Source organism: Parasteatoda tepidariorum, chromosome 9, assembly GCF_043381705.1.
Source record: "Parasteatoda tepidariorum isolate YZ-2023 chromosome 9, CAS_Ptep_4.0, whole genome shotgun sequence".
Taxonomy (NCBI): domain Eukaryota; kingdom Metazoa; phylum Arthropoda; class Arachnida; order Araneae; family Theridiidae; genus Parasteatoda; species Parasteatoda tepidariorum.
In genome coordinates, this window is record NC_092212.1 from 3,014,900 (window position 1) to 3,026,838 (window position 11,939).

Below are 11,939 nucleotides of genomic sequence, written 5' to 3' on the forward strand. Positions count from 1 at the left end.
CACACCAGTAATGTCGTAGATGTAAGTGGCATCCAGAGCAGAGATCGGGTACATATGATATAACTAAAAGCAATGAGAAGAAAATTCAACTAAATGAGATATACATGATTAAATACAAATCAAAAAACTATTTACAGCGAGAAGATAATGTGTAGAATCGTAGAGTAATATGAATAAACGAGCAAAAAACTGGTTTTTTGAATATCAATCCTCATGTTTTTCTCATCCGATTCTGCTTAACCCCTTAAAGCACGAGTCTTCTTTTTTTTTTTTTTGCGGAAAATGACACTATATAGGTAAAGGGTACGTTAATTTTTTTTTCAACTTTGGTTTTGGGGGGTAGCTAGGGAGAGAAGGTTGGTGTAAAAATTATTTAAAAAATTTGCTGTGCAAATGATGCTTAAACAATTTGATTACAGGTTCATTTTGAATTTCGAAATATTAAAATTAAATTAAATCAACAAAATTTATTAACAAATCAAATTTATTAACAAACTTATAGCTAATCATCAAAATGCACCACGTGGTTTACACGAGAAAAAAACTGCATAGTGATGTCATCTATGGTAAATTTTATTATAATCTAGCCAATTCATTTTTACAAGAACGGATCTCAGACAGGAGTTAGAAATAAAATAACGCAAGGTACAAGTTTGCCTGTGTGTGACACGGGCATCTGCAAATCTGCCAGTAACTTTCGCCAGTGTCATAGTCGAAAAAATTACTTAAAACTACATCGAATGTCATAAAATTACTTAAAACTACATCGATTAACATCGCATTTTTCTGAGTAGCAATATTAAAGATTCGCTGTAATCTCTTCCCCTTCCCTCTACTCACAATGCGTGAGAATTGCTTTATTTTTTACCTCTCAGTAAAATAACGTATAGTTTGTTCACCAAGAGTTGGCACTTGACTCCGCCTACATCACGTGATATCCGACGATACAATTTTGCTATTTTTGGGAGAAGGATGTGAACAAGGAATCTTGAACAAGGTTGGTATTTGGCGATCGTATGACAAAAATATTTATTTCGCCATCTTTATGTGCATTTTTTTAACATTAAATAATTCATAAATTTGATGATATTTCTCTCTTTTGAGTGAATAGTTTGTCCTTTTTGAGACATTTTGCTGGGAAAACAGCAGTTTTTAAACTTGAAATATATTTAATTAGCTAGGGTAACGAAAGGTATAATAGAATTCACTGTTTGCGTTTGGAACGCGTTAAAGGTTTTCTCAATTTCAAGCGCGGAGATGTTTCTCCTCTTACTCCCGAATGAACTCAGCATCCAGCATTACTGAAATGAACTCAGCATCCGAAGAGATGGAGCCAAGTGCCAACTCCTGATGAACGTACCTTGGCCAAAGAATACCTAAGAAGGCCTTTTCATTTCTCTTCTAACCTTCAGTAAGAGTTCGTCCCGAATAGGGACAAAATATATAGCACCTCCAAAACCCGTTCTACAGTCTCCCCTACATTTTGGGCGGGGGTGCGTGTATTTCCTGAGGTGCTAAGTAACCCGAAACTAATCGACTAACCACTGTCACAAAAGGGGGATTGCAACCTGCGGGGGTCAACTAACTTTCAAAAGATGTCAGAAGAAACTCACTCTTCATCTTATATTATGCTTTTTCTCTTTCTAAGAAAAACTTAAAAAATATTTTTCTAACTCTAAGACGGCTTTATTTATTTTCAAAATGGTTTTATCATTTTATTTAACATGCACTTTTTCTAATTATGTCTTGAATTGTTTATTATTTTGATTTGATTATTTAGAGAACTAATAATAACCAGAGTATTTAAATTTATAAAATTTTACTATGTAGTCATATGAAAGTAATTCATATAAAGTAACTACATTAAAAATAAATTTATATTTTCTCTATAGATCAAATAAAGTTTGTTAATTTTTTTAAAANTACTACTCTTAATATATATTTTTAGAATATTGCGAAAAAAAGTTTTAAAAAGTGTATTAATTAGGAACTACAGATCAGGGAATCAACTAAGGAATCAGGTCTGAAAACATCAAAACCAGTTTGACTGTCTGAAGTAACAAAGAGTAGCTTAACTCTAAGTATTACAGCTTATTTTTATTTTTTAATTTATCGTGATGAAATTTCGTGGTGTTTATAATAATCACATTTCTAATTCTTTCTATTTCATCTGGCAATCAAACTGGTTTCAATATTTTCAGTGTTGAGTTCCTAAGCATCGATTCATTATATTTTGATACTGTTTGTATTTTTCTCTCGTGAATATTAATTATGACCACTAATGTTCTTTTACTTCCTTTTTTTTAAGGAAATTTACAATATATGCGTGTATTTTCATATTTTTCTTCATTTACTGATTGAAAGGAAAATTTCATAATACTTTAGTGTTCTTGTGTGTTTACATTAAAGCCCTAAAAACAGGGTTAAGTGCTTGTTCATGTTTGGATGATGCGTGGTCTTGTGTACTAGCTATTTTTTTTCTTCCTTACCGTGAAAAAACAAATTATCCCAGCTATTGGAGTAATTAAAACTATTTACGGAATGGAAAAATTGGAACCTTTTAAATTTTTTTAATGTAAATGTTTTTTTAAACCTACAAATGAGTGTACGATATATTTTTTTAAAAAAAAAGGAAAACTGCAGTTTTGTGATGCTTTATAGTATATTGGAAGATCTTTACGTCATTTATTCGATTTTAATTAATCTCACTTTATTCAGCAGCTAATTTTTTTAATTCTGAAACATCTTTAAAAAATAAGAAACAAAGTTTAAAAAAAGGGCAATAATGTATTTAAAAAATAAATTCCACTCTCAAAATGAATAAAAACAAGAAAATTATTACTACTAAATAAATAAAATGTATATAGAATAAACGAATTATCAGCGATTATAATTTTCATAATAAATTACAAGCTCATAAATAAAAAGAAAGCTGTCGGTTTTTAAAGCGTTCCCCATATCAGTTTTTCAGAAGGACAGAGAGAGAAAAAGATTTTCAAAAGGGAGCAGGACCTCCTACGGAGAAGATTAGACCACAGTCGTCTCTTGGAGAATAAACTTGGGGGTGGAAGTTGCCTTCCTCCCTTTCTCAAAGGTAGAAAGTGACTTGTGTTTCAAAGGCAATATTACAAAAAGTAATAAAGATTAAAAAAATTAACCTACATTTTCGTGGATAGGAAAGATTGAAAAAATTATTAGTATTTTTTTTAATTGATCACTCCGATTCTTGAGCAAGAAAAATCGATTCAAAGTATGACAAACCCGCCATAGACTTTACATGTTGAAAGCAGAATTGAGGAGTCTGCTTGGTTCAACACTTTTCTCCCGGCAACCACGATTGTGGACCCGACTTTCTGATCATTTGAGCTCGCCCCTTGTTCTTTGTTCGCCAAGGAACGTACTATACTTAACAATTTACCGTCGAGGGAACTTTCTTTCTATTTTTTCTTCTTTTTTTTTTATCCTTGGATGGTTCCAACACTATTTTTAATATACTAAAATTACGATTTTTTTCTTAAAAATTTTTCCTATAAAAGTAAAAATAGATGTGTATTAACAAAATTATGTTTATAGCTATAATATTCTCTTTCATTTAGTAGTTAAATGTCGTACGAGAAGTTAAATGCAATTCACGTATCAGGTTTAATCTCTGCGTGTGGTCAATTTGGACCGCTGTTGCGTTGAACCTCGAAACTTTCTAATTTTTATCAACATAGAGAGGAAAATCACACACAAAAAAAAGTAAATGTCTGAAAGTTTTGTGCGTTTTTAATTTTATAGCAAAACACTGTCCATTTACGACTTCAGAGTTAAAATTTCAAGAATCTGTTGGAAAAAAATATTTTTTACAAAATTTTTCTTTGAATAAGTATTGAATAAATCGGTTAAAAGTAATTTGTAGTTATTCTCGCACGTTTGTGCTATCTTTAATAAAGTTTTAATATGTAACAGCTGAATTATGTTTTTAAAACATACCTATCCTCTTTCGCTACAGCTGCTACATAAGGACTAGAGACTTTTTCTAGGGCATTCCAGCCCTGAGGTCAGTCCTCTTGCCTCCTTCCATTCATTTGGTTTCGCTTTGCACAGATCTTGGTGCATATATCTTTGTCTCCGCCTTCCTCTTTTACGTTTCGCATCGGGTGCCCAAATAAGTCAAATTTCAGCAAGACTATCTCGTTTTAGACGAAGAGTGTGTCCTTTCTTCAAAATTTCTTCATGAATGGTTAATAATTTTGCCTTTATTTTTACATGATTCCAAAATCGTCCGAATAAAATGTGTTTATCAGTGTAATTTTTACTAATTCATATCTTATAACTATTTATAAACGTTGTTTAACAGCAATTTTGGGTTTACGACTACTAATGTTCAACTTCGTAGCATTGTATTTTTGTACCCAATCCAGAAGACAAGGGAACTACTGGATCAAGTATTGGGAAAAATGTGTCTTCCTGAAGGACTTTTTGATGGAAATAACCCGCATTTGCCTTACACGGAGAGGAAAACCTCGCACGGTTAACCTGATGGCAAGGAGACTGTACCACTGAGGATATTTTACTTCAGCACTGTGGTCGGTGCGAGCCGGGTGCGAACTCCTATCGACAACTATCGTTGGGATTCGAGCCCGGTTCACCTCATTGGAAAGTGAACGCTCTATCCCCTAAGCCACCTCGGCTCTAATTCATATCTACCAATGTATGGTTCTAAAAAATGCATTAGATATTTTAAATACTCCATAGAATTTATATGTTCACAGGACGACCTTATAGTCTGGAGAAATTTAAAACGTTGAGTGGTGAATTAAGTTTTCTGAAGTTATTATAATTTTAATGGCTTTAATTTCATGTCAACTTTTGGAATTTAGTTTGTCGTGTGTAGCACGTAATTTAGAAATGTTTTGGATCAATAGAAATTAGTTAAAACATTTTGCCTCTTCAACCTTTTTCGACGAGTTTTTAAACTATTTCATTATTTTTCTGGTTCCTCATAAAAGTTCAAATCCATTTTCAAGGGGGGGGGGTGTAGTTCTATATAGAAACAGTGTTAACTTGCTTACTTCCCCCCCCCTCTCTGTCTCTCTATCTTTTTGATTTTATACTCTCTCTGTCTCTCTTTTCAAATTCCTATTGTTTTTTTTTTGTTTTTTTGCAGCATTTTTTTTAAAGAAAAAAAAAACGTATAAGTTAATTTACATTCGGGAAAACAAATTGCGCTGATATATAACTGCAACACTAAATCATTTGTAAGGAAACAAAATCACTTAAATTGACTAACGCAATTTTTTGCATAGTTTTCAATGTTTGAAATTTTACTATTTATTTATTTTCCGTCCAGTGTCTAGCCAGCCTTTCTATCAAATCAGTTTTTTCAAAATGATACTCAGTTTCTATGAAAAAGGAGAATGAACTATCGGTTGTTGGCAGATTTTATCGACCATTTATATCTATTCAATTTTTTTTTCTCTTTTGAGGAAATATTTTTTGTCTACGCCAATCAACTGATTATATTTCTTCACGGTATCACAAAAGCCATTACATTATGTCTGGTTTCTATTGATTCATGATTCAGGGTGTAATAAATGTTAGAACAGAAAGATGAAAAAAAAAAACTATTTACTCTGAATAACTTATGATCTAAAGATCGGATTTTCAACTGAGTTGCTCCAGGAATTTATTTAAGAAACGTTAACCAAAATTTTAATGAATTGAATTGAAAGATACTATTGGACAACCATATTTGATCAAATTCAAAAATTAGTATTTATGACTCATATTAAAGATTAATATTGATTTAAAAAATTTACACATATAAAACAGAATTAACAATAATTAAAAATTAATTATATTAACCCATTTTATACAGAGTCTGGTGTAATGCATCGAAGTGATATAAAAAAGTGCTTTTTTTTAGAAAAAAAAGTATCTAAAAGGACTTCAGCTTTATTGCTACCATTCAAATGTCTTTGTTTGAACCGTACTGGCTCAGGGAATAGAGAGTTCGCCTTCCAATGACGTGAACCGAATTCGAATCCCAGCAATGGCTGGTCTATACGAATTCCGCTCTCAACCCACAGTGCTGACATGAAATATCCTCAGCGGTAGACGGATCATGGAGTACAATCCCCTTGCCATCAGGCTAACCGTGAGAGGTCTTCGTGGTTTTTCCCTCCATGTAACGCAAATGCAGGTTAGTTCCATCAAGAAGTCCTCCACAAAGTTCCAATACTTGATCCAGGAGTTTCCTTGTCCTCTGGGTTAGGTTCAAAATGACAAGTCTACTGAGTTGAACATTAGTAGTTGTAAATTCAAAATCCGGTCAGCTGTTCAACGACGGTTGTGAAATAAAATAAAATGTCTTTGCTTCAGAGCTAAAATTTAAAAATAGAAAACTTCAATAATATAGATACCTGCTTTTATCTTTTTGAAAAAGTAAACGAGTGCGAGAGTTATGGTGGTTAACGGTTTAATACTGGAACATTATTATTCACTTTCGAAATCTGAAAGGCATAATAAAACAAATTAAATAGATTAATAAATGATATTGATAAATGATATTAATATTAAAAAATAATATTAGTTCAAAAAAGTAATAAAGATCATAAAGCAAAATGCATCAATTAAACATAATATATACGTTACGGAGAATGTCGACTTTCATCGGTCAATGTCAACAATCACATAGTCGTTTTGGTGAATGTCCGAAATATTTGTTTTATCTGATGTGCTATTAATTTATTAGTTGATATTATTACATTTATTAGATATTTTAATATCTTCTGAGGATAGATTAAGAGAAACATCAGTGTTCGGAGTATCGGTTAAATGCATACTGGTCAGTGGCACCTGACCTTAAAAGACGTCAGTGTAGCATATACCGGACAAATGTGGCGCTTCACTAGACCTAGTATATATTTCGGACATCCACCAAAGCGACTATGTGATTGTCAACATTCACCGGTGGAAAGTCAACAACCACCTATTTCGGTCATTCACAGTAACATGTTTATAAACCTATTCGATCCTTATAACCTTGTATGTACATTCAGACAGAAAATAAACTTAAGAAAAAATACCACTTTGAAAAAAAAAATTGAAAAAACTATAGCTTTCGGAACAAAATTAACTTCAGATTTAAAATCTCCTCACTTAAATTAGGTAAGATTAAATTCTTATATAAATGCAACAAAAATGTTTCCGTGTGTAATTGATTCCATTTTAACTACATTTACTAGCATGATATACAACTGGCAAATATTTTTTAGATCGAAAAAAAATTACAGAATGAGACATGCCTGCATTGTTATTAATATTAAATTTTAAGCAGCACCAGTTCAGGAAAAACTACTTCAGTTTCATGTGCAAAAATGTCAGAAAAGGCATTATTCTTTGGTAGATGACTACAAGAAAAGAAGTTGAAGGCGATTCTTCGTGATGGTTGCGACGCTCATGCAATGTAATTTAAAATTATATAAGCTATTATTTCATTTTTCAAAATAAAAGTTTCAAAAAATAGTTTTATATTTTAAAAGAAGAGGAATTACCTTAATCGCTAATTGTAGAATATACGTATTTCTATTGAATAAAAAAATATGAAACGTTGTCCTTTTTATAGAAATGTTTAAGGAATATTCTAATATGAAAAAATTCCTAATGCAAACATTATTTTTTGGGTAACTTAGAGTAAGAGGAGGATATCCGAAGATAAAGTACTCCTCATTCGCTTTTTAATTACTTTTAATGTGGAGAATGATCTTTCACAAGCCACCTGACTTATTGACAATGTTAGTAAAAATTTTAATGCTAGACCAATTAAATTGTAAGAATTGGTCAATAAATTGAATCTCTGTAATATCTTGTAGCAACAAATAACACAAATTTTGCACGCACTGCGTGTCTCTCATTTTAGACTTACTTCTTCTTCTGTTTCCAAAGTAAAGTCGTTATTATCTTCATTTGAATGATCTTCTCTGATCATTTTATAGTCTTCTAAGTCTGAATTTTTCAGTTGTACCCAATGTAAAGCTAAATTTCTTAGTTCAATCCGCAAATTTTCACCTATAGCTTCGTTTCGGATCTAGATAGGAAATATCGGCGTATAATTTTCCATTTGAGGGAAACCGGCGTTCCATTGACGTTACAACTGTGATTAAAATGGACGTTTATCTTAAATGCAGTGGTTTCATCATCAAAAACTGTTTCATTCGACGCTGTCTCACCCGGCATCAATTTTCTTTTCTTCAATCTTTTTTGTGAAAACTTTGTTTGAATTTCAGTTTCAGTTTCTTCAAATTCCTTATTTGCACGAATAATAAAATCATCGATAACTTTTTGTTCACCTTCAAAATCTCTCACTATTTTTTTAGTTCTGAACGCATTTGTGATACCATTCCGTAAGCTTTTAAGATGTCTAAGCCGGAGGTTTGCAAATATTGGGAGAGCGGTGTAGTTAATTCAAATTCTACTAGAACCATCTTTCCGATACATTACTTTTTTTAACACAGGGTCAATGACGTCTAAAAAATAAATCGAGTTCACCCTTTTCAGGACGTACAAAATAATTAAACGAGGGAATTGAATTGCTATCTTGCTCATTTTGTAGTTCGATTATAGCAAGATCAGAGGCGTCACTCTTAATGTGCTTTCGGTCAATTTCTGATTTCTGATCATCCAACTGTTGTTCAATTTCTGATCATTTTCCTGTGGTTCAATTTCTGATCATTTTCCTGTTGTTCTTGATCTCGATATGAACTATTAGCAACTTCTTCAGCTGCCGCCACTATTTCCTCCACTGCATTAGATGTAGAGGAGTGCGATTGCTGACATGCAAAGACATTTGTCAGTTTAACACATTTTTGGGCACTGGTTTCTAAAAGTTTCTGTATAGTTCTTTGATAAAGATATATCTAAAATTTTCAAGATAATAGATAAGAAAAAATACATATAAAATAGATTTTGACATATTCACTAAAAAATTTTTTTTCGTCATAGTGTCTTATACCTTCATAAAACACATTTGTGCTTTTCTTCCCATGTTTTATAAAAATTGAAGCGATTTTGATACATTAAGTTAATTATTTTTGGTAAAAATGATAAATTGAAGTAAATAATCAGAATTTTTTCTATTATCTTGAGAACAGTAAGAGATATAAAGAATAATTTCAAGCAAAAGTTACTTTTTTTCGAAAACCCTCTCCAATGATGCCAAATAAGATATAGGTTTCCATTTAAAAAATCAAAATTGTGATCAAATTCCGGTACTTCCAGGAATTAACAATATCACTATTGCTTTCCTTGGGGTCGATTTAGTTATTAGATTTTTTATTTCAAATCGATTATTTGCTCCATTTTCGAAAAAAATGGGTGGCACGCATGGTCACCCTATATATTAAAACAATATTATTACTACAGATATCATATATATGTTATTTAATATTATTATTATTTGCGCAATATTATTTGAAATTCATGCAATGTTATTTGAAATTTTTGCGCAGCTGGCTTGGCCCAACCGGCCCACCGGGCCTGCTTTAAAGTTTAAAGACATGCAACAAACCCCTCTTCCTATACATTTTGCTTCAATTTTGAGGTAATTGTAAATTTGAAATTTTTTGTTGTTGCTATTTTGAATTTTAAATTCATTAAATTCTGTAGTAATTTTATATATTTATTTATTTTTTACTTCTGATGGAATTCATTCATGTCATTTTGAAAGTAATCAAAAGGAAAGTTTAAAGTCGGGTCATTAATAAATTTTTTTAAATTCTCCCTGTGGTTTGCCACTTTCTGATGTAAGTGTTTGACCTTCAGTGTCTGACAAAATTCCTATTTCTTTATTTGACAGAAAAAATGAAATTGAGTGGTTTAAAGTGTATGATTGAGAGAATATATTAGTAGCTAAATTTTTTAAACTTTCAATGTATGAGTTTAAATTTGTGCACATAAAGCCAATAACTATCCAATGTAATGGTATTTTTTTTAGTGTGGGGGGGGGGGCGTTTTGTCAGTAATCTGTCCCACTGTTAGTCGAGAACTAAAATAACTAATTTTATTCGGGTTTACGACTACTAATGTTCGGCCTTGTCATTTTGAACCCAATACAGATAACGAGCGGACTCCTGGAAAAAGTATTGGAAAAAATTTCCCTTCGTGGAGGACTTTTTGATGGAACTAACACGCATTTGCGTTACATGGAGAAGAATACCACGAGGACCTCCCACGGTTAACCTGATGGCAAGGAGACTCTAACCCATGATCCGTCTACCACTGAGTATATATTTCACGTCAGCACTGTGATCGATGCCAGTCCGATGCGGAATTCGTTTCGACCCGCCGTCGCTGAGATTCGATCCCGGTCCACCTCATTGGAAAGCGAACTCTCTATCCCCTGAGCCACCGCGACTTCCTTTCATTTATTAAAAATAAAATAAATTAAAATAAAAGTTGTCATATTATGCAAAGCCAGGATTAAATGGCAAGTGGACAGTGATTTTCACGAGTAGGATCTGAACTAGATTTAAAATTAAGTTTAAGAAAAATTAAAATACCAAAAGGTTGAGGAATTAAATAAGAAATGGATGAGCCAATCAACGTAACCTTAAAATATAAAAGAAATTGCATAGAAACTGAGTCATGGAATAAGGACTTATGTGAAATGAACGAGCAAAAATGAACTCAGATCGCAAAGCGATTGGAAGAGAATCTCCACAAACAGTTGGTATTTGTGAGCAATTACAAGTCGGTTACTGTTAAAACAAAATAACTTATGAAAAATAATTTAAAACTATTTTACCGCAATGTTTTTTTTGTTCTTTTTCGCAAGACAACAGCTTTTTTAAACTCGATGAACTCACATTTTAAGCAAATTAACTAAACTTTTGATAGAATTTTGTTGCTATACTTTTGTTTAAAATTCGAAGAAAAAAAAAAGGAATTCGCAATAACTTTCTTTACAGTACTCAATTTTGATTTTAAAAAAAAAAAAGTATGATCATGAAGAATAGTGTCTCCACTTTTAGGAAAATATCGCCCTAGCACTGAAGAACAAATCCGACAGACTAAAATGACGTCACTATTTCTTTTGACTCAAATCTTTTTTTCTTTTTTCCTTCTATGAAACAAAAGTGTACATATATTTATTCTTATTTTTGTATTGCGTTATCCATATAGAATTTCACTCATTTCTGTTGACACAGCTGTTTTATTGTTGATAAATAAAGTTCTACTTCAGTGGAAATGAACATGATTTTACATGATAACTGCGTAGTTTATGAACGGAGTAGTTGTAATGAATTCTTAATTATTAAGTGAGAAGGAAGAAAAACGTCGTCATAGAATAAACTAAAAGGTTACTAGTCGAAGGGAGAAAAAGTAAAAAGGAACGAAATCAGACAATGATTTGTAGGAAAATATCAAAATTAAACGGGAATAAAAATATTAAAAAAATCATACATTATATGTGTTACGAATAAAGTAAAAAATCTGGACATTATTAATAATAACCACGTTTTTTGAAAAATGCGATATATTACGCACATTAATCGCATTAAAAAGTTCTTATTAATAACTAAGGCCCGGATTTTGATGATATTTGCATTTTTTTGCATTTTTGGACATTCTTTGTCCTTTGGAGCATTTTTGGAGATTTATAGGGCATTTTCTTTGAAATTTTAAAGCATTTTTTAAATTTTTTGTTAAATTTTTCTAATTTTTATTATTTTTTATAATTTTTTATTATTACACTGGCTTCCAAACAATGAAGAAAATTTCTAGGATATTAACAGGTGAAGCAACATCTTTTCAAATTGAAGAAGAATTGTCAGTAAGTGTGACCGTCCTTTTCAAGTACGCACCAATAACATCAGTAGACGTTGAAAGAAGCTTCTCCTGGTATAAAAATTTGCTTTCAGACAAGAGACGCTCGTTTACATTTCAAAATATTA